Source organism: Equus przewalskii, chromosome 19 (genome assembly GCF_037783145.1).
Source record: "Equus przewalskii isolate Varuska chromosome 19, EquPr2, whole genome shotgun sequence".
NCBI classification, from domain to species: Eukaryota; Metazoa; Chordata; class Mammalia; order Perissodactyla; family Equidae; genus Equus; species Equus przewalskii.
Window position 1 is genome coordinate 2,103,145 of NC_091849.1, and position 24,485 is coordinate 2,127,629.

Consider the following 24,485-nt stretch of genomic DNA (forward strand, 5'->3'; position numbering starts at 1 on the left):
CTAGTATGGAAGCTTCACTGAAATCTCTCCATCACAGGTGATGCTGCTGGTATTTGAAATACTGGTGGCAGAGCTTTCAGCGTCACAGCAACATGCAGCTTCCACAGTATGACAACCAAGTAACGGGTGGTGTGGTTCCCTGACCGGGAAATGAGCCCAGGCCACAGTGGTGAGAGCACCGCATCTTAACCACTAGACCCCCAGGACTGGCAGAGGGAGAGGACCAAGAAGCTACTCTAAGCTGTTCTTCAGTGGTAACTTAATCCAGAGAGGAGGACCCAGATTTTTCCAGGCAGGCTTATAAATGGTTCAGCAGAACAAGAGCTCCTGAGAGTCCCTTTTCTGGGGACAGAGGGCACGATCATAGCAGTTTAGGGACAAAAGAGATTCTACTTGAGAAACTCCTATGTGAAGTACCATTGCACAGAGGGACTCAAGAAATCGGAGGACTCTTAGACCCATCCTGGAAGAGGTGAGAGTGTCTATGGGACGCTCAGTAACTGACCCTCGGTAGCCTGGAGTGCGGGAGGTGGCGACAAGAGTATTTAAGCTAGTGGTTCTCAACCCTGGCTACACATGGAACCCTTCAGAGATACCCAGACCAGTGACTGGGGATCACAGAGGTGGAGCCCAGACGCTGACAGCACCACAGAGCTCCCAGGGACCACGCTCACTTTGGATTGGGAACCGCTGGCTCAGCCCAACAAGACATTACACCTGTTTTTGTCTTCTTTTCCCTTCCATTTTTCTCCATAGGCACACATTCATCATAAAAGGAACAGGAAATCAGAATTCCCTTCTCCTACTTTGATATAAATTCTTAGTCAAGTATACTGATATAAAATTGGTGTTGTTGATTATTATTAAAGTACTCTTAGAAACACTTTGTTGACATTTCTACAGCAATTTTCTCCTGAAAGTCACTGGAGGCCAAGGTGAAGAGACTGCAGACAGGCCCCCCTCCCCGGCCGCCCCCGCAGCCGTGCAGCGTTTCGGGGCTGTTCACTCGCCGCTGCTTGTGTGTCTCCAGTGTGCAGTTGGCACACGTGATTGATTCTATCACCGAAACTTACCTGCGAGAATTCGTCAGCATTTACTCATGCCTAAAAAGCAAATAAAAAGCAATTTGTTTTCTCCATGCTTATGGAAACAATTTTAAGAATAACTGAATTGTGTAAGCATCAAAAAAAAACCCTGCCTTCTGACACAATATTGGGCTGACTAGCATTAAATTGAGGAGTCATAGAATTTTGAAGCTTGAAAAGACCCTAAAAATCATAAGCCAATGGGCTCATTTTATGGCCGGGACCCGGGGCACTGAGGGGCTTGCCCCAGACGAACTGGTTAGTGCTGGAGATGAGAGGAGACCAGTCTCCCGCCTCCCAGCGCCGAGGGCAGCAGTGGAGGAGGAAGACGCTACTGAATTACTGAGGAAACCAAGGGTTTGCACTCTTCCTTCAACAATTTAATTTCAAAATTGAAACTACAAAGCTCTGTGCTGAGCCCCTTAAATACCCTCTGGCCCAGGTCCTTTAATGCAAATGGAAATTGCCAGCATTTAGGACAGAGATGAGCAGAGTGTTTTCCTTTCAAACTAACACAAGCTCCCGGGTTTGGGCTCAGCGTCCCTTCTTCACTGCCTGCTCAAACAGCCCAGCTCAGTGCAGGTTGACAACAGGCGACCCTGGGTGTCAGGCTCTCAGCGAGCACTTCACTCACACCGTCCCACTTCATCCTCAGTATAATCCTCCAAGATCACTACCAATATCACCTCCGTTTTGCAGATTAGGAAAGTCAGGTTTAGAGACATTACGTCAATGTGCCCAAGGTCAGCTGGCCTGCGAGTGGCAGAGCTGATACGTGAACTTTGATCTGCCTAATTTGAGCCTAAGCTCGGAACCACCACAATGTGCTCCCACAGTGTCAATCCTAGGATATTAGGCCCGGTCATCTCGTTCAGGAGGCCTGTACTCCACCATAGGTCTTGCAAACGTCCTTAAAATACTGCCGGGTACAATTCGCAAGCCCCCGTGCCCACTGCAGAAGCTGGTTTCCTGCTGGACTGCTCCGCGTGACAACGCACGGCAAGCCTGGTTCCAGTCTGACGGAACAATTCAAGCCGTCAGCTTAGATCATCACGTGCAGGAGAGCCACTGCCCTGATGCGGAGCAGCCCCAGCCAGCCCAGCGGGTAGCATGTCCACACCTCTGCCCAGCTGCATGTCACCAGCGTGCGGAGGCCTCTTCTCGCCAAGACTGCTTGAACCTCATGACGACTAGGTGCTTCCCAGGAACAACCCTCGTCAGCTTAACTGTGACGCCCGCGAAGCAAAGCGATGCTCCAGTCCACGGCCTGCGGGAGCCCCCTCAATGACTAACTTGGAGAAGTCTCCCCGCCTCCCTTCTCCGTCCCTCCAGCTCAACTCTAACTCGAATCACGAGCACCCACTGGCTGTGTTTTGACAGAACTGGTCTAGCAGTCTCCAGAAGCATGAAGGTTATTCTTTTTAATCATTACATGGTTGTTCTTAACCTAAGACAGACACTGCACTGAATACTTTCATTACCACAAGGAAGCAAGGTCCTTCAAAAACAGATCAACAGCCTTGCTAGCTACAGTTCCTTTATAGCTGGAGGAACCCTCTCCCCTGGGAACCCCTTGGCAACTAGATAATCTGTTGTGCCTTTACCAATGTTCCCCAGTGACCTTGTATTTCAGGCCATAAGAATGCAAAGTAAAGCACCCTCTAAGGACCTTGCCGCGCTCTTTTGAGTAGATCAACTCCCACAAACTTTTCATTCATTCATTCATTTGATAACCTTTTGTAGCGTCATCCCCTGTGCTAGGTACCGAGGACACACACATGCACACACACACACATACACATACATGTGTACAGCCACACAAACACACATTCACACACACACACATACACACACACATTTCTCACACAAACACAAAGTGCTCCAGTTTATCCTTAAAGAGGTCACTGTCTAATAAGGATGTAAATTAGTGTCTACTATCTGACAGTACAGTGTAATAAGCATGCAACTCCAGCGCAGTTCTTACAGGAGCACAGAGAGACACTGAACCCAAACCAGGAGAAGTGGAGGAAATGTCTGAGCTGTACACAAAGAAGGAAAAGCTGACACGGAGAAAGAAATTAATCCAAAATTAGCTAGACGCATAGATGAGTGGATGGGCGAATGAATGGCTGAGTGAATGAATGAAGGAATCCACAGAGGAGTGAAGTGATAGACGTGCAAACAACATCCATCATTGTAACAGTTTGCCCGTGGCCCTGTGGGACTGTGGAGGAACCCACATCGGAGCTCTGCTGAGCCCGGAGAGGGCCTCCCAGGAGGAGTGCCCGGACACGGCCCAGAGGTCCCCAGGCAGAGGAAGGGATTTTTCTGGCTGTGACAAGCACCTGCTCAGCAGCACCAAGGAGAGAGCACTTAGCAAGTTCGGGGAACATTTGACTTACCCAAGGCAGGGGGTGAGGTGGGACAGGGGCCAAGGTGGAAGGCTGGACATGTACCTAAGTCACAGAAAATGGAGAGCCTGCAGAGGGATGTGGATTTTGTCCTGAGATGATGGGAGCCACGGAAGGACAACCAAGAAGATGGCTTGTGATTTAGAAAGATGGTTGCGGTGGGGACTTGGCAGGACACCTGGGGACATGGTCAGCATTCTGAGTCTGTCGCCACTAATCCCAAGAGAAATTCGGAGGATTTAAATGAAGCAGGGCTGCTGCAGTGGACTACGGTTGGGTTCTTAAAATCACTTATTTAAGGGATCGTTAACTCCGATGTTAGGGGTGGAGGGAGAGCCAAGAAGGACAGCAGCACGGTAACTGTCTACCTAGAGTGAGCAGGTGACAGAACAGACAGGTGCTGCTGGGGTCCCCGGGGCGGCCCTGTGACCAGAGGCTCCTGGGCAGGCTTCCAGTGGCACTGCCCCTATCTTTGCTCCCAGATCGCCGATTGTAAAAATGGACACCGTTTCTTGAACACCTATGTCTTGCCATACCCTGAACTAAACACATTATACACCTCATTCCACCCAATCCTCCCCAGCACCCTTAGGTGGGTATTAATCCTCCTATTGTGCTGATGAGGACATGGAAGCTCCTAGAGATCAAGTAACTTGCCCAAGATCGAAGAGCAGATGTAGGATTTAAAGCCGAGTGGAGAGCGACTCCAGAGCTTCGTTTCCCACCAAGCCCTGCGTCTGCAGATGCTGCCTCCTGGGGTCCTGTCTCTGCCTTCTCCCTCCTCCAGGACTGACTCCACTCATTGAGCATAGGCCGGGGCACAGAAAAACAAAGGCCCTGTTCCTTCACAGGACAAGAGCTCCCAGTTCTTAGTCAGCCCCCTGTGGCCCTGAATAAGGACGACACTCCCCAGCCTGCTGTGTCTAAGCGTGGCAGTGTGAGTACATTGTGGTCAAGGGGTTCAAGTAGAAGTATTATATGCACCTTTTGGGAAATACTGCATACAAAGAACAGAGGCCCCCTTCATCACTCCTTCCTCCTTCCTGCTGGCTGGCATGTGGATGTGATGGCAGGAGTTCAAGCATCCAATATGGATTATGAAGCCTTAGGAGTGGCAGAACAAAAAGCTGGAAGGAGCCTGGGCCTCTGAGGACTTAGTGGAACAGCCATACTAGCCCTAGACTGCCCATCTTCCAATCTTTTTGGGGGCACAGCCAACTTTTTTTTTGTATGAGCCACTGTTAATTCCAATTTTCTAGCACTAATAATTAATCTTATTCCTAATGCACACAGGCAACAAAATTGTGGGGAAGCTATTGCTACTTTCCTTATTTTCTCTAAATTAAACTTTTGTCACCTGCTGGGTGATTCATGATGACTCTCTGAAAACAAAGAAAGCTGCCTATTCATTCGGGGACATTTATATTCCTCTCCATACTGCGTTTTGCTATAGGATGGGGGGAAATGGCCAGAATGGAAGACAGCACATTCTGCAGCTGAACAAGCAAACTGCAATCTGGTCATCTGTGCTCTGATTTCTCACGGCCTCTTCATGACTTTTGTTCTGCATCATTAAAAACTAACCACAACTCAGCCAATCTTCCGACCCACACAAAGTCCAGAACCCTTTACCAGCCATGACATCTGTCTCCCCATAGAGGCAACAGAAGCCTTCACATCTCAGACACTTTGCCCCAAGTGGCAAGCATCTGGTGGGGATCTAGAATCTTCTTTCATTCACTGCACTGACCATATTGGGCGGCTTTTTCCTTCCTGCTGACTATTCCCAAAGCACAGATCTCATACACCAGAGAGGCAATCTTCTAGGAAGGCACTGGGTGGAGAGAGCCCCAGCCTGCCCTACAAGGCCATTTGGAAGCTGACCCTTTGGCCATGCTACGCTGTCTTTTTAATTCATGTATTCTTCTTATGGCTACTACTTTATATAAACTGGGAGTCGATCATTTCGTAAGTGCCCTTTAGCATCAATTGAGGGTGTACTGTATGTCCTAGGATCCAAGGAAGATACCAGTGACTCCTGCTCTCAAGTTCCCAGACAACAGCCATGCAAGTTTCCTTAAGAGACTATGAAAAGCACACAATGTTTTATTTGAAATATGGATTTTTCTGTGTATTAAACCAGAAACTAGAATCAGAAGTTATAAATCTGTTTAAACGTAAATTAATGTATAATAATAGTAATAGTCTACAAATGTCCTTATATATCCAATGACCGCATTCACTCACTGCAACAGAAAACATGGCTATCAGGGAACATTTTAACAACAATGTTGAAGCAGCCCAGATTTACTGTGAGTGCTGAGTAAGATTCATGTAAAACTACAAAGTTTATACCAAATTGTACTTGTTCTAAAAGGAGAAGTGTAGGCAGTGCAGAGGAACAGCAGAAAGGGCACTAGGTCTGACGTGAAGACTCAGCTCAATTTCAACTCTGCCACCTGGTCAGGCCAGGTTACCTTCTAAACGTCCTCACTGCGGACACACAGATAGTAACAGCTGCCTCCAGGAGGTGTCCTGAGCGCGAAGTGAGACAGCACCATGGAATGCCTGGCACAGCGCGCAACATGTAGGGACCACTCTATAAATATTGTTTGAATCTGAGTCTAAACCTATAGCTAAAAACGTATAAATAGGTTCCGTGGAAATGCAACATCAATGGTTAACGATATGCTCTGGCAGTCTAAACGAAGGGGTACATCCTGGCACCGAAGGCAGACGAAATAATACGGTTCATGCATAGAGTCTCAAAATGAAGACAGTAACTAGCAATAATGATGACAACCATGACAATAAGCATTTATTGAACACTTGCTGTGTGCTAGACGTTGTGCTGAGCACTTTATATAAGTGCTGTCATTTAACCCTCACAGCAACTGTATTGGAAGGCATTCCTATCTCTATTTTACAGATGTGCGTACAGATCTAGAATAAATGGTGGCTCTAGCAAAAGACAGGAAGAAGCCAGAGCCCTCGGGTATAGAAGGCAGTGAGCGCCTGCCTGCAGGCCAAGGGCAGAGCCTGCCAGCCCCGGGGAGCCTTCCCCTGAGAAGCCCTTCCCTTGGCGTGAGCGGGAGAGGTGCTCTGACACGACTGAATCGTCCCTCCACATGATCAGGTGCCAGCATCAATTACAAACAGCCTAAGATAGTAGGGAAACTGCAAGATATTTAGGAAAGAGCATGGACACAAAGAGGGCGCATTGTGCAAAGCCAAAAGCAAACAAATAGTGACATTCACTAGAAGATCTACATAAAAAGAGAGTTGGCAAGGAAGAATTTTTTCCTCTGAATTCATTTCCTGGTACCATCTTATTTGAATTGCAACCCTTTAGAATCCTCTGGATCAACACCCCATTCCAGACTTTGGACAAGGCATTGGTTTCAGCATCTGTGAAACCTGAAAAACTTTAAGCAATTTTCTTTTGTGTCTGCATTTGCGTGTTTTTATAAAGAAAAGATTCACGGTGTTCACCAGATCTAGAGCATCTCTGACCTGAAAGAGTTAGGGACCCTGCCCTAGACCTCGCCTGGTAAGAGCCCGGCAGCACCTCTCTGAAGAGGCAGCATCTGGACTCCGCCTGTGGCCTGCAGAAGGCTCTTTTCCGACTCCAGGGAGCCCTGAGGCCAGGTACCCTGGGAACTGGCCCCCAGTGCAAATCCTCAACCACTGGTTGCAACAGACGGGCTGAGCCTATACTGGGCAGCAGGACAGGAAAACTACATTTCCTCCGCTCATCCTGCCCAGAGACAGGCCAGCCTCCCAGAAGTGAAGGAGGCAGAAGAGAGACTGACATCTTTCCAGCATAGTCACATGTCCTCACACAACCGGTGAGAGCCTCAGCACAAAAGAAAGGCAAGAGGCATAAAAATGAAGCAGATTTCTTGGGCCATTACCTTGAGGTGTTTCATCCACACCTGCCCACGCCAGTCTGCAGCCCACTCTGCCCCGCCACCCTTTCCTCTCTTCAGAGATGCTGACAGCGAATCTCAGCCCTCCATGACTTCCGTTCTCCATGCAAAGCCAAGTAGCCCATCTCTCCCAAGGCACACACAGGGACCCAAAGCGCCCTGTGCCGTGCACAAGCACAGCGTGCAGCCGGAGGACCACCGCGGCGTCAGCGTCGAGCTACTGAGTCAGGGGCAACCTTCTCCTCCCTTTTTTCTTTTGAAAGAGAATAGAATGGGATGGAATGAAAAGACTAAAACTACCTGAGTTATTGAGTATACTGTGTAGTAGGGTTAAGCTTCGCTTCTTAAAACTTTTGGTTTCAGTCCTTGTGTGTGTGTGTGTGTGTGTGTCTGTGTGTGTAGGATCACAGTTTAAATTTGTGTGTCTCAGTTAGGAAACTTAGAGACACATCCAGGGTAGTCCATGGAGTTTGTGCATGACAGCAATGGTGTTCTGAAGATCTGTAAAGTCACAGGGAAAAAAAAAAAAAAAACAGTGGCGACCGAGGACCTGGATCCTAGTACTGGCCAAGCTGTGTCCCTGGTCAAGTCTCATAATTTCTCTGAGTCCTTTCCTCAGTTGCAAAATGAAGGTGCTAAGTCCTGCTCTGTCTGCCTCCAAGCACTGCTGTGCAGTTCAAATGGAACATTTGCTAAACATTGTACACGTTGAAGGACAAGGCTGATATAAAGCACTTTGAAATTCTGGTTTATGGTGGGAAATTGAAGCCAGGACGGGAAGAGATGGATAACAGGATTGTTTGGAAGCTACTGGGGGTCCTGGGAGTGTTATAGATCCCCTAAATCCTTGCCTGTCATCCTCCCAGTTCCCTCATGTGCCCAACTAGGTGAGGCAGCCCAGGGAGCACCTCGGGAGTCCTTCTACTGCCAAGATTCTACGCAACACAAGCAAAGGCCATTTCAAGTTTATTTGGTTAAGTGTCATTGGTCCTGGGGATAGTATCTGACAGCACCTGAATGTCTAGAGCTGACCGGTTCTTTCTGGCTCACCTCGCCCCCATGGAGTGGTAGGAAATCGTGCGACCTCATCATTATTGATGAAGGCAGGCAAGGTTAAGTGCACGCCTCTTACTTGAGTGAACACTGATGTTTTTTCCATTTCATGGAAAGGTCTTGCAAAACATTGGTTCTAATGTCTTCTTGCATGAGTCATAGACTAAAGAATGAAGAAACACTTCTGAATGACAAACAAGGAAAAAAGAAAAGGAAGAAAGCTGTGATGATGTGTTCTTGGAACACAACTCCAAGTCAGTTTACACGAGCAAAATCAACATGTAGATCTCTGCTTAGGGTGAGCTGCTAAAGGACAAAAACAAGTCCACTCCTTTTCTTTCTTCTGCTTAAAAGATAATAGACACTCATGCGAAAAGCAAATAATAAAATTAGTTCCCAAGAAGAAAAGAAAGTCAGCATTTTTAAGTGCGTCTTTCCAAACCTGTTTTGTTTTTTTTCTGGGGGGGGGGGGCGGTTTGGTGAGGAAAATTGTCCCTGAGCTAACATCTGTGCCCATCTCCCTCTATTTTGTATGTGGGACACCACCACAGCATGGCTTGATGGGTAGTGTGTAGGTTTGCACCCAGGATCTAAACCCCCAAACGCTGGGCCACTGAAGGAGAGCACTCAAACTTTAACCAGGACCCATCACGCTGGCCCCTAAACCTGTTTTTCTAACTGAACTAACAGGTGGATAGACATAAATGGAGACATACCACAGATGTTATTTTTAACCTACTTTTTTACCCATCAATATGTCAGAGAGCTTTATCCATGCTGGTGAATGAGGGTCTCCAACATTGCTGTTAGTAGTTGTACCGTACTCCATCATATGCATGAAGCATAGTTTATCAATCAGGCTCACTGAGGGACATTAAAGTTGCTTCTGAATTTTTTTTATTAAGATAGATTGACATGTAACATCGTGTAAATTTAAGGTATACAATGTGTTGATTTGGTACATTCACAGTTGCTTCTGAATTGTTGCTTGTATAAACAATGCCAGGATAAAAATCCTTACACATTCATCGTTGTGTACTTGTGCAATTATCTCCCTGGGATAAATTTCTAGGAGAAGAAGGAGCCAAGCCTATTAGCATCTCCAATGTTAATGCATATTGCCAACCTGCCCTGTGGAAATGGGAGCCAAGTACCATTGCCTCAGCAATGTATAAGAGACCCATCTCTCCACACCTCACCAACAGTGGGTATCATCAATTCTTTCACCTTTTTTCCAATCTGACAGGTAGCAATATTTCACCATTGTTCTAACTGCATTTCTTTGATTTTGGTGAGGTGTTGAATTATTAATATTACTTATTATCCCTGCACACATACTACCAGCAGTGATAGTAGCTAATGTGCACCGAACGCCTGCTCTGCCCCAGGCGCTGGGCTAAGCACCTCACAGAACTGTTTCTTTAATCTGCAGGATAACCTCTCCAGGTAGGCACTCTCATTATCCCTATTTCACAGATAAAAACAAAAGCTTAGAGCAGATAAGTTGCCGAAGGTCACTGAGCTGGTAAATGGTGAACGCAGTACTCAGTCCAGGTGGACCTGCCCCAAACCATGTTGTTGAGGAGGGCACAACACTTCCATTTATGTCCATTGCAAGGGTGCTGATTCTGTTTCTTCATGAATGTTTTCATATGAGTTTTCTGTGTTTGTGTCCTTTGCCCATTTTTTAATTACAGTGTTCATCTTTTTCTTATTAATTATCAATAACTCTTTGTATATTAAGAATATTAATGCATTGCCATTTTCCGCTACCAAGTTTTTTCTCTATGGAATCTATCTATACCCAATTTATGACCTTCACTTCTGTTTATTATTAGTGGAAGGACTTGAGTAGGGGCCGTAATAAGCCTGATGTCGCACCCTTGATGTATGGGTGAGCACAGGCAGAGTAGCTGAGCGGATGGTGTAGATTTTGCTGGTAGCCCAATCGTGGACACTAAGCAGTGTGGATGATGGCACCCAGCAATGGGAGAGAGGGAAGAAGTAAAAGGGAAAAGAGGCAGACTGCCACAAAGGAGTGATTCCTCCTTTAATGGGTCTCTTTTACAGTTTTTTCCCCTTGCAGGACTTTCTCTGCTACTTCTGCCACCCTGCAAGAAGCGGGGTTTTATCACTTGGTACGGTTTACAGGGATCTAAAATCTCTTCATTCCCAAACTTAAATCACCCTTTACTGAAACAAAGGCTAAGCTTTGGTCACGGGCCACTTTCCGGAAAGTGAGGCACGTGTCAAGGAGAGGGTGTGGGGTCAGAGTGCCGACTGGGAGCACCGCCGGGTGCTGACTTGCTGTGTGGCCATAAGCAGGTCAGTTCGCTCTCCTGGCATCTGTTTCCTCACTGGTAAAATAGCTTGGAAATTACATAAGAAAACATGCAGGGGCTGGTGCCTCGTGGGACCCTGAGTGCTCAGCAGACGGCCCTCAGCCTCCATTCGGGTTCTGAGGGATCATGCACGTGGAAGAGGGAGAGGCTGTGGCACCCACGGGGAGCGCGAAGGCTTGCCATGACGGAGCTGCCCTGCTTTATGCTAGAGCTTCAGTCTACGTGTCTCCAAAGCGGCCCCACCGGACACTGCCAGAGCAAGACGGCAGGACAGCTGACCCCTAGTGACCTAACTCACTCAGCCCCCACCCCCGTGTCCCCATGCCAGCAGCCAAAGAGCTTCACTGCCCCCTTGCCTATCACCTACCACCATTTGCCTCAGTGGTTATTCCAGAACCATCATGTGGTCCAGAAGCCTCTATCTTTGCCTTTGATTATACACGATAGCAGAGTTATCATTTAAGTGAAATAATACTAGGATTCATTCAGAGAAAATTCTGAAATACATCAGAACTCCGTGGAAGAGAGATGAGGAAGGCGATCCTCTTAACTTATTATAGGGACCAGACAGTCCCTTCACTTGCTGATACCTACTTACTATTTCCCAGCACCACCCCCTGCCACTGCACCCCTCCTTTGGCCTCGGGCTCTGTTTATTATGATGACACTCTTCTTTTGTAGAGCATTTCAGACTTAAAGGAAACGGACCTACCTTGTGTTGGGCTCTACTCTTTGCCGAGCCCTTTACAAAGAAGGACACCGAGATTGGGAGGGTTGAGCACTTCCCAAAGCCACATAACTAGACAATGACTGAGGTGCAATTCAAACCCAGGTGCATCTGTCCCCAACACCTGTCCACTGAGTCCATCATGCCCTCACCCTCGGCACTTTCACACGCATTATCTCCTCGATCTGCCCCCAAATCCTTCCAAGTGGCACAGCTCCTGTTGTCTGCATCTGCTGATCTGAGACTGAAAGAGGCTGCAGAAGGTATGTACCCCCACTATCACCAAGGTGGAACCAGGACCCCAGGTATCAGCTTCCACCCTGCCAAGCAGCCTCCCACAACCAGGCCCCAGGGAGGCACCTACCAGAGAGCTCATGGCCCCCTGAGAAGTCCTCGGTCGAAGGAAGACCAAATGTTACATTTCCACAAGATCTAAGTCAATGTTGACCGACTCACTGGGGCAATCTGAGTTCACAGGCTCTGGACTCCCCAGCACCACTCTCCACAGGGCCACTTTGGCTTCAGCAAGTAGGTGCTGCTCCACAGTCCTTCAGCCTGTCCCCTCAGGTCATTGCCATAGCTCAGTCCACTTGAAAAGTTGATCAATACAACCAGCCCCTCAGGGTCACATAATAAGAGGTAAAACCAAGTACAATTCTTACAGAGGAAGTTCAGAAATACAGCCAGGACAAATGCTGCCAACATGAGGGATCAGAATAAAACTACAAGAAGAGCTGGCACAGCGAAGCCCACATACTCCGCCTTGTTCAAGGGCATGAGATACCAAGGACAGCTCATCTGCCAGAGAAGGCACCATCATGGTCAGCTCACAGCCATTTTAAGTTGTTTTCAATGAGGAATCATTAAAGCTTTGGAGCCTTTGTGCTGGAATCACAGACTTTTTAAGCTGAAAAGACTCTTTGGGATAATCCAGTCTAACCCCTGTATTGAACAGCTGACAGAACTAACATCCAAATAGGTTAAGTGACTTGATCAAAGCTGTAGAGCTGGTCAATTGGAAGAAAATTGACCAGAAATCAGGTGGCAAAGCTCCACATACATCTTTAAGCACTTGAACTTTCTTCCAATTCTCCCTTCTGGACACATAAATAATATATATATGTATGTGCGCACATACATAGAAACACACATGCACACACTTCTTCACCCCATGCCTCAGACTCTGTACACCATGTCCTTATCAAGCCCTTCTGGATGTTCAACAGGAATAAAACTCAGGTAACATGGCTGACCGTGAGCTTACTGAGAGAACCAATGTGCACCAAGAGGGACCTGGTTTACTTTCAGCTTTATATTTGTACCTATTGTTCAACTGATAGTCAGGCCAGTACCAGTATTGAGCTGTAGGGTTAAGTGACCGAATGCAAAAATGTTCACAAAAGGCTCAGCATGGTGCCTGGTCCACAATAGAACCAATCACATCCTACTGGAGACATGTCAGGCAGAAGACCTGGGTGTAAAGAGCAGGGGCTTCGTGGTCAGACAGCTCCTGACTTTGGGCAGCTTGCCCACCCTCACTGAGCTCTGGAGCCCATATACACAGGGGCCACTGCAAGGAGTAAAGGAGATGATGTATGTTTGCTGCTTGACTCTGTGCCAGCAAACAGCAAGTGCTAAACAGGCAGAAAGGCAACCAGGTTTGAGATTTGCATGTGATAAAGAAATGCACTGTCCTGGTCCTTCCTTTCCAAGAATCCTGGTCTGCAGTCTCCTTGAGGATGAGTTCTATAACCCAACAGAGCCAAAGCTCTGGGTGCAGCATGCATTCGGTGCACAGTCCACTTCTGTAGAAAGTTTCTCCAAACCCTTTCAGAACTCACCTAATCAGGAAGTCTTTGCCTAGGGATTTTGAACGGACCTGGATGGGTCCTTTCCTGGTAGATGTTCAGCCCTTGATCTCTAGAGTACTACCTTTGTGGAAATGAACAAAAGAAACTTCAACTAAATTGGAGTCTGGAAGGCCCGTAGGGGGAGCTCTCATGCCCTATCACACAGCATCATGTACTCCAACCAGGAATACATCTACACTCGCATCTTCAACAGAAAGTGCAACTACTTCACTACGGAAGGAAGATTTCCCTCCCCGCCCAGCAACACACCAGCCAATGAGAAATGCTGCAGTTCAGCCAATGAGAAATGCCTCAGCTCAGCCAATGATTAATGCCACAGCTCAGCCAATGAGAAATGCCTCAGCTCAGCCAATAAGAAATGCTGCAGCTCAGCCAATGAGAAATGCCACAGCTCAGCCAAAGAGAAGCTGTTGCTGCCCTGAACTGCTACTTTCCTCCAATGGACTTTCATTTAGAACAGTCCCTCTCTAAGCCCCCATTTTCTTTATAAAAACAAGCCCCTCCCTTTGTCTCTCCAGATTTGCTTATAGTTCGCCATACCACACACTCCCCAGATTGCAATTCTTTTTTGATCCTGAGCATTTTTACCGGAGAAATAACTGGCTATTTGTTTAAGGTCAACATTTTGGTGGTCCATACAGGGATCCAGAGAAGACCCCAAATGCCTTCCAGGCTGGTGAGGAAACAGGTGCGATACCCAAAACAGACCCCGTCCAGTTCGCTGCTTTTCTCACTGACCCTGGAGTTTGAGGGTCAGTTTTTCTTCTGGATCCGAACTTCTGCTTTTTTTTTGCATTTGAGGGTCTCCAGGCTCTATTTGGGATCTATTTTAATGCTTTGTCTTTCTCTGGTTAAGGCCTTGTATTTGTGGGGGGGGCGGGAGGGGGGGCTTTGGGGGTTTTTTACTTTAATTTTTTATGTATTTAATTTTTTATATTTTTATTTTTTATTGTCTTTTTTATTTTATAATATTATTATATTTTATAATATTATAATATTTAATAATATATATAATATTGTATAATAATATTTAATATTGTTTATATTGTCTTTTTTATTGTAGTAACATTGGTTTATTTTATATAAACTTCAGATGTATATCATTATATTTTGATTTCTGTGTAAATTACCTCATGTTCACTACACACTAATTACAATCCATCACCACACACATGTGTTTAATCATCCCTTTCACCCTCCTCCCTCCCCTTCCCCTCTGGTAACCACCAGTCCAAAGTCTGTCTCTATGTGATTGTTTGTTGTTGTTTTTATCTTTTACTTATGAGTGAGATCATATGGTATTTGACTTTCTCCCTCTGACTTATTTCACTCAGCACAATACCCTCAAGGTCCATCCATGTTGTCACAAATGGCCAGATTTCATCATTTCTTATGGCTGAGTAGTATTCCATTGTGTATATATACCACATCTTCTTTATCCATTCATCACTTGATCAGCACCTAGGTCGCTTCCAAGTCTTGGCTGTTGTGAATAGTGCTGCAATGAACATAGGGGTGCACATTTCTTTATGCATTCATGTTTTCATGTTCTTTGCATAAATACTCAGCAGTGGAATACCTGGATCATAGGGTAGTCTATTTTTAATTTTTTGAGGAGTCTCCATACTGCTTTCCACAGTGGCTGCACCAGTTTGCACTCCCACCAGCAGTTTATGAGAGTTCCCTTTTCTCCATGTCCTCTCCAACACTTGTTGTTTCCAGTCTTGTTAATTAGAGCCATTCTGGCTGGAGTGAAGTGATATCTCATTGTAGTTTTGATTTGCATTTCCCTGAGAGTTAATGATGTTGAACATCTTTTCATGTGCCTGTTGGCCATCCGTATATCTTATTTGTAGAAATGTCTCTTTGAAACTTTTGAATATTTTTTAATTGAGTTGTAGTTTTTTTGTTGTTGAGATGTATGCGTTCTTTATATATATTGGATATTAACCCCTTATCAGATATACGGTTTGCAAGTATCTTCTCCCAATTGTTAGGTTGTCTTTTTGTTTTGTTGAAGGTTTCCTTTGCTGTGCAGAAGCTTTTTAGTTTGATGTAGTCCCATGTATTTATTTTTTCTTTTGTTTCCCTTACCCTGTCAGACAAGGAAGATGAAAATATGCTGCTAAGGCAGATGTTGAAGTGTGTACTGCCTATGTTTTCTTCTAGAAGTTTCATGTTTTCAGGTCTTACATTCAAATCTTTAATCTGTTTTGAGTTAATTTTTGTGTATAGTGTAAGAAATGGTCTACTTTCATTCTTTTGCATGTGGCTGTCCAGTTTTCCCAACACCATTTATTGAAGAGACTTTCCTTTCTCCATTGTATGTTCTTGACTCCCTTGTCAAAAATTAGCTGTCCATAGATGTATGGGTTTATTTCTGGGCTCGAAATTCTGTTCCATTGATCTATGTGCTTGTTTTGTGCCAGCACCATGCTGTTTTGCTTACTATAGCTTTGTAGTATATTTTGAAATCAGGGAGTGTGATACCTCCAGCTCTGTTCTGTTTTCTCAAGGTTCCTTTGGCTTTTCAGGGTCTTTTTTTTTGTTCCCTATAAATTTTTAGAATTCTTTCCTCTATTTCTGTGAAAAACGTCATTGGAACTTTGACAGAGATTGCATTGAATCTGTAGATTTCTTTAGGAAGTATGGACATTTTAACTATGCTAATTTTTCCAATCCAAGAGTATGGAATATCTTTCCATTTCATTGTGTCTTCAATTTCTTTCAAGAATGTTTTATAGTTTTCAGTGCAGAGATCTTTCATCTCTTTGGTTAAGTTTATTCCTAGGTATTTTATTCTTTTTTTGCAATTGTAAATGGAATTGTATTCTTAATTTCTCTTTCTGCTTATTTGTTATTTGTGTATAGAAACACAACTGATTTTTGTACGTTGATTTTGTATCCTGCAACTTTACTGTTTTCATTTGTTATTTCTGAAAGGTTTTTGTGGGTTCTTTAGAGATTTCTATACATAAAATCCTGTCATCTGCAAATAGTGACAGTTTCTCTTCTTCTTTTCCAATTTGGATCCATGTTATTTCTTTTTCTTGCCTGATTGCTCTGGGTAGGACTTCCAATACTGTGTTAAATAAGAGTGGGGAAAGGGGGCATCCTTGTCTGGTTCCTGTTCTTAGAGAGATAGCTTTCAGCTTTTCTCCATTGAGAATTATATTTGCTGTGGGTTTGTCATATGTGACTTTTTATTATGTTGAGGTACTTTGCTTCTATACTCATTTTCTTCAGAGTTTTTATCATAAATGGATGTTGGATCTTGTCAGATGTTTTCTCTGTATCTATTGAGATGATCATGTGATTTTTATTCATTTTGTTAATGTGGTGTATCACGCTGATTGATTTGTGTATGTTGAACCATGCCTGCATCCCTGGAATGAATCCCACTTGATTGTGATGTGTGATCTTTTTAATGTACTGTTATATTCGCTTTGCTAGTATTTTGTTGAGGACTTTTGCATCGGTGTTCATCAGTGATATCGGCCTGGCATTTTCTTTCTTTGTGTTGTCCTTCTCTGGTTTTGGTATCAAGGTAATGGTGGCTCTGTAGAATGAGTGAGGAAGCTTCCCATCCTCTTCAATTTTTTGGAAGAGTGAGAGAAGGATAGGTATTAAGTGTTTGAATGTTTGGTAGAATTCACCAGGGGAGCCATCTGGTCCAGACTTTTATTTTTGGGGAGGCTTTTTATCGCTGTTTCAATCTCCTTACTGGTATTTGGTCTATTCAAATTAACCGTTTCTTCTTGAGTCAGTTTTGGAAGGTTGGGTGATTCTAAGAATTTATCCATTTCTTCTAGAGTATCCAATTTGTTAGCATATAGCTTTTCATGGTATTCTCTTATAATCGTCTGTATTTCTGAGGTGTGGAAGAAAGAGAAATTAAGAATACAATCCAATTTACAATTTAATTTCTTCTCTTTCATTTCTGATCTTATTTATTTTAGCCTTCTCTCTTTTTTTCTTAGTGAATCTAGCTAAAGGTTTGGCAATTTTGTTTATCTTTTCAAAGGCACAGCTCTTGGTTTCATTGATTCTTTCTATTGCTTTTTTAGTTTCTATTTCATTTATTTCTGCTCTGATTTTTACTATTTCCTTCCTTCTTCTGATTTGGGGTCTTTGTTGGTTCTTCTTTATCCATTTCCTTTAGGTGCACTGTTAGATTGTTTATTTGAGATTTTTCTTGTTTCTTGAGGTAGGTTTGTATTGCTTTAACTTTCCTCTTAGAACCGCTTTTGTTGTATCCCATAAATTTTGGCACATTGTATTTTCATGTTCAATTATCTCCAGGCATTTTTCAATTCTCCTTTATTTCTTCATTGATCCAATCATTGTTCAGTAGCATTTCATTTAATCTCCACATATTTGTGGCTTTTCTGATTTTCTTCTTGTACTTGATTTCTCGTTTCATACCTTTGTGGTCAGAAAAAATGCATGGCATTATTTCAATCTTCTTAAATTTATTGAGACTTGTTTTGTGGCCTAATATGTGCTCAATCCTGGAGAATGTTGCATGTGCACTTGAAAAGAAAGTATATTCTGCAGATTTTGGATGGAATGTTCTGTATATATCTACTAAGTCCATCTGGTCTAATGTGCCATTTAAGGCCAGTGTTTCCTCATTGATCTTCTGTTTGGATGATCTATCCATTGGTGTAAGTGGAGTGTTAAAGTCCCCTACTATAATTGTGTTGCTGTCTATTTCTCCTTTTCTGTCTGTTAATAATTGCTTTATATGTTTAGGTGCTCTTATGTTGAGTGCATATATATTTACAAGTGTTATATCCTCTTGTTGGATTGTTCCCTTTATCATTATGCAGTACCTTTCTTTGGCTCTTGTTATAGTTTTTGATTTACAGTCTATTTTGTCTCACAGATGTATTGCTATCCCAGCTTTCTTTTCTTTGCCATTTGCATGGAGTATCTTTTTCCATCCCTTCACTTTCAGTTTGTGAGTGTCTTTAGGTCTGAAGTGTGTTTCCTATATGCAGCATATATATGGGTCTTGTTTTTTAATCCATTCAGCCACCCTATGCCTTTTGATTGGAGCATTTAGTCCTTTGACGTTTAAAGTAGCTATTGATAAATATGTACTTATTGCCATTTGGTTACTTTTTTTCTGGGTGTTTTAGTAGCTCTCCTCTGTTCCTTTCTTCTTCTATTGGTCTCTTCCCTTGTGGTTTGATGGCTTTTTAGTATTATGTTTTGGCTCCTTTCTCTTATTTTTTTGTGTATTTATTATAGGTTTCTGGTTTGTGATTAATATGAGGTTCATGTACAATAACCTATGTATATAGCAATCTATATTAAGTTGATGGTATCTTTAGTTTGACTTCTTGCTAAAAGCTCTACTCTTCTACTCCCTTCCTCCCAAATTTTATGTTTTTGATATCATATCTAGCCAGTTTTTGTGTATGTGTGTATGTATTACCCATTTATCATGGAAATAGCTAATTTTAGTACTTTTGTCTTTCGACCTTCATATTATCTTCATAGGTGGTTGATCTGCTACCTTTTCTGTATTTTCGCCTTTAGCAATGATTTTATTACTTTTTTTCTGATAATTTTCCTATTCCTATTTGTGATCTTCTCTTTCACACTTAAATAAGCCCCTTTAGCATTTCTTGTAAAACTGGTTTCTTGGTGATAAACTCGTTTAACTTTTGCTTTTCTGGGAAACTCTTTATCTCTCCTTCCATTCTGAATGATAACCTTGCCAGGTAGAGCATTCTTGGCTGTAGGTATTTTCCTTTCAGCACTTTAAGTATGTCATGCCACTCCTTTCTAGCCTTTAAGGTTTTGGCTGAGAAGTCAGCCGATAGCTTTATGGGGTTTCCTTTGTGTGTAACTTGTTGCCTTTCTCTTGTGGCTTTTAGGATTCCTCTTTATCTTTAACTCTTGACATTTTAATTATAATGTGTCTTAGTGTGGTCCTCTTTGGGTTTATTTTGTTTGATGCTCTCTGTGCTTCCCATACTTGGATGTCTGTTTCCTTCCTTAGATTAGGAAAGTTTTCAGCTATTATTTCTTCAAATAGATGCTCTACCCCTTTGTCTCTCACTTCTCCTTCTGGGATTCATATAATATGAATGTTAGTATGCTTGATGTTATCCCAGAAGTCCCTTAGACTGTTCTCATTCTTTTTAATTCTTTTTTCTTTTATCTCTTCATCTTGAGTGATTTCCTCTAGTCTTTTGTTTAGCTCGCTGATCTGATCTTCTGTATCATCTGCTCTGCATTTGAGTCCTTGTAGTGAATTTTTCATTTCCAGTATTGTACTCTTCATTTCTGATTGGTTCTTTTTTATATTTTCCAATTCTTTGTGGATGTTCTCACTGAGCTCATCCATCCTTCTCTCAAGATCAGTGAACATCCTTATGACTTTTTGTTTGAATTCTTTGTCAGGTAGGTTGTTTATTTCTGTTTCATTTCATTCTTTTTCTGGGGTTTTTTTCCTGTTCCCTTACTTGGAAGGTATTCCTTTACCTCCTCATTTTCCTTCTTTCTTTTTCTTATGTCTATATATTGGCTGGGTCAGCAACATCTCCTGATCTTGGAGGGGTGGCCCTCTATAAGAGTTGCCTTATGAGGCCCAGCAGTGTGCTTTCCTCTCATCACCAGTTCCAAATGTTCCAAGAGTGCCCTCTGTGTGTCACATCTGTCCTTCTGTTGTGGCAGGGTTGCTCTTGCTGCACATGCCCCAGGAGGCAAGGCTGTCCCCTTGACCAGGTGGTTGTCATGCTCAGCTGTGTGTGACTGCTATGGACCCTTCAATCACTTTATTGGGTGTGGGGAGCCCCAGCACAGTTGATTGAAAGGTCTAATAGCACATTCCTGTTGCAGTTTTTCTGTTAAGTGAGTAGGCTCCCAGCGTGGCTGGTTGCTAGGCTCAGTGGCTTACAATTGCTGTAGGCCTCTGTCTTGCAAAGCTGCTGTCAGCTCTCTCAGGATTGCAGCTGAGTGGGGCTGGACCCACACATGGTAGCACACAAGTATTTCAGATTTTGGAAGATGGGGCTGATCCCCCATGTGGCTGTTTGACAAGCACAAGTCTTCTGCACCTGACAAGCCCCACCACCCACAGGGCCACACACATCATCAACACAGTCCTGCCCTGTGCACGCATCCTGACCCCCTGAAGCACTCCCAGTCTCTCCACTGCAGAGGTCCCACATACTCCACCAACATCTCACATGATCCACTGGCTCCTCTCACACACCCTGCCCTGCAGAGGCAGGCCCACTTACCTGGCTGCAGAGGATCCAGTCATCCAGTTTTTGTAGGCCCACAAGTTGCCTGAGGGCTTTCTGTGGGGTGGTGTCAGTCCCTAGGGCAGGCTGCCTACCCTGGCTGAGCTGGATTAAATCAGTGCTCTGGTCAGCAGGACACACCCTGGGCTAACGGTCCAGCAGAATAATACCAAAGCTATCTGGCAGCATCTGTGTCAGCATGTCTATACTAGGTCACAATAATGGCTGCTGCCACTGTCTCAGTCCCTGTAAAGGTCTCACTTCTCACTGAGATGTACCCAGAGCCCATCAGTTGAGTCTCTTTTCACCAAAGGACTGTGCACCTTTCTTTCTGGTGATTTTAGGTTGCTTTCTGAGACAGGTGAACTTGTGCTTGGGCCCTTTAAGAGCTAGCTTTTATCCCCCTCATGTTTGAGAACTTTTGGGGGGATATTCCTTCTTGTTGTTAGTAGACAGCAAAGCCAGATATTATGACACTTGTCTCAGTTGTGCTGAGTCCAAAGGATGCTTATAGCAATAATGTGCCCCCTCCCCCATGCTCAGGTCCCCCACTCCTCCAGGAAGGGCTGCGCACCTTAGCATTTCTCCTGGACAGCCATGAAGTGCCGTGGCTCATGAAGGTGGATGTTTTCTCCCCAGAAAGAAAGTTCTGCCTCTTCCACCTCAGTCAGCACTGTCCCTTGTTGTGGGGGTTCTTTTTATCCAGTTTTCAGTTCTCTCTCAGGGGTAATTGTTCCCAGAGTAGCTGTAAATCTGTTGTGTCTGTGGGAGGAAGTGAGTTCAGAGTCTACCTATGCCACCATCTTGACCAACCACCCTAAAGCCTTGTTTTGTCTGTGAGTATTCAGCTGGCACTTCAGCCTGAGTTTTGAACCAGGCTGTTCCACTGGAACCAGCTGCTCACCCTTCAGATCAATTCCTCTGGAAACAGACTGTTTCATTGGAACTGTGTCATTTATCCTTTGACCTAACTCTTTTAGAACTAAGCTGTTCTATTAGAACTGTGCTGTTCAGCTTTCGGCCTGACTACTTCAGGACTAGTCTGTGCAGGCATTAAGCCTGTAGGCTGTTTGAGCTGTTTAGTCTGTTCGAAAATTATTCTTTTCTTCTAGAGAAAAACCTCTGAGGAATGGGATCCCAGTCATCTAAATGCTCTGAGGGAAACCCTCCCTCAGGAACCTCAGCCTGGTTCATGTTAAGAACTATGGGCCCCCTACATGTGCAGTTTTAACTAAGTGGGCCAAACAGATCAGAAGCAGTCCAGAATTGCAATGGTCATTATGGAGTACTTTCAATCTCCCCAAACTCATTTCTCTTAAAACCAAACTGGAAGACTGTGGCTCTAAAATAAAGAAAAATGAATGTTATATCTATTTTAATTGGTACCTGAGGCATCTAAACATGCACCAAACTCTAAAATCACCACACTACAAGATATTGTGCCTAAATTAACCAAAACAACTAAACAACTGAGAGAGAACAAAACGGCTTCTGAAGCCTTGTGCTCCTCTCCTCCAGCTTCTTTGTCTCAGGTGCCATCTTGTTCATCTTCCCGTACTCCTTTGTCTCCAACTCCACTCATGGCACCACCTTCTTCTTTTCCCCTCTGTGAAAACCTGCCCCTTTAAAATCAGATCCTCTGAGGACTCAAATGCTAAACCCTAATTACTATTTCTAAGTTAACTGAAGCAAATAAACAACTAGAAGGAAAATTTTAAGTAGCAATTACCCTCGACTTTTGATAATAGACAAATATGCTCCAAAACTCCTAGGCGAAACCTTGCTTTCTGCTTCTGTCTGTTTATTGAAGTGTCTTGGTAAGTCACCCATCCTATTCAAAAGAGAGGGAAACACATGATTCTCAGCTTTTTGGAGCAGCTGTTGAAAATAGGGCCCCCTATAGTTAAGAGACTTTAGGGAATCCAAAAGCAAGGTAGGTTCCACCTGGCTTATAAGCCAGGATCTTGTGCCTCTCTGGAAAAATTGAAGCCAGCTAATAATGATGATGATGATGATAATAATAAGGCATGAACTGTTGAATAGCTATTAATTCTGGAAGCACAGTCTTGGCTTCTCCATACACTGCAACCCTCCTGCCCTTTAAACATTGCCTCTCACATGCCAGACCTCTGCCATCTCACTTTGCACTGCTGGGCAGGCAGTAGGGAGTGTTTCCCCTTAATAAAACAGGGATATGATGTAGACTAGGCACTCAGAATACCTCCACTCAAAAGCTGCCTTTCAGAGCTTCCCAATTTTATAACATTTTTAGAGTAAATTGTGTAACTGTTTGCCTCTGGAAAATTCTTGTAATGGCCATCTGGGGAACCTCTGTTTTAAATAAATCCAAGGAACACCCTTAAAAGAGAGGATTCCAAACCTTTCAGGAGACAATGGAATGCATTCTTTTATTGGTACACAGAGGCTTCTAAAGGACAAAATGACCCCAAAAACAGTTCCAGAAGTATCCTTACAGCATGCAAATAAAAAAAAAATCTTTAGTAGAAAACTTTGGCTATATGAGCAAATAACATTAACTTAGTCTATCTGCCAGAAAGACAATTTGGATCCAAAATTGAGTCTTCTTGGTGTTGAAAGAGTTAAATTTTGCTTACAACTATGTACCCTTTTGCACTTGCCTTTGAAATATTTTATTGTTACTTTGGTCAAAAAGATATAATTTTATCACTTGTAATTCCAGTCGCTATCTAAAAATGTATGTCACAAAAATACCCAATTTTTTTTGTTACATATTTTACTCTGAAGATTTTACAAACATGTTTCATCTTCAAGGAGATTTTATGGAAAATACTTTGACAAGTCCTCTGGAATACAGGTTTTTGATAACTTTATGATCACAACACCGAAGTGGGTAAGAATTACTAAACTCTAAGGGAAAATTGACAATGTTTTGCTTTCCAGTTGTAAAGGACCTCTTTTTCTTCTCTCCTTTAAGCTATCTATAACTTACAGAAATTCGATACTGTGTATTTTTGGAACAAAAGCTGAAGCATTTATCTTTCTCTCCCCACCCAACCCCTCCAGAATTTGGAAATTCTTAAGTATTTTCTTCATGACTATATATATATTCACATAAATTCAATGAGAATCTGTTCTCCTTATAACAGGACCTAATTGGAAATATTGGCTAATATTATCAAGGCTTTGACTAGAATGTCATATTTGAGAAAGATATACATAGACTCAGACATATACACTCAGGCAACTTTAAGGAACTTCTTGGAAAAATCAGCCTAGTGCCTTGTTTACAAGCTTCCAGCAAAGCAATTTTTTAAAAAAAGAGCTTATATGGTCAATCATTACTCTATTTGCATTTATATAAATAATCAGGCCAAGCTTAATACAAGCAAATCCATTTTACTATAATTATCTTTAATAAAGTTGGGGGTCCACCCCATTAAACATCTATAACCACTTTAAACAGGAACTTCCAGGAAGCGTTGTGTGGCTCTGAGATTGCTTCCACGGGAAAAGCTTTTTTACCATGGATTGGAGTGAGCACCAATGATCAAATGATCAGGAATCTCTCCCTGACTCTGGAAGAGCTGGCCGATTCCACAGCCAAAGCAATTTCAGCTCAACAATGGTTGCTTAACTCATTGGCCATAGTAGTTTTGGATAATCATACAGCCCTTGACTATCTACTTGCTGAGCAAGGAGCTGTCTGTGCAGTGGCCAACACCTCCTGTTGCATGTGGATAAATGCCTCTGGGGAAGTAGAAACCCAATTACACAAGATTAGAAAGCAAGTACATTGGCTACAACAAATTTCACCTAATAATCC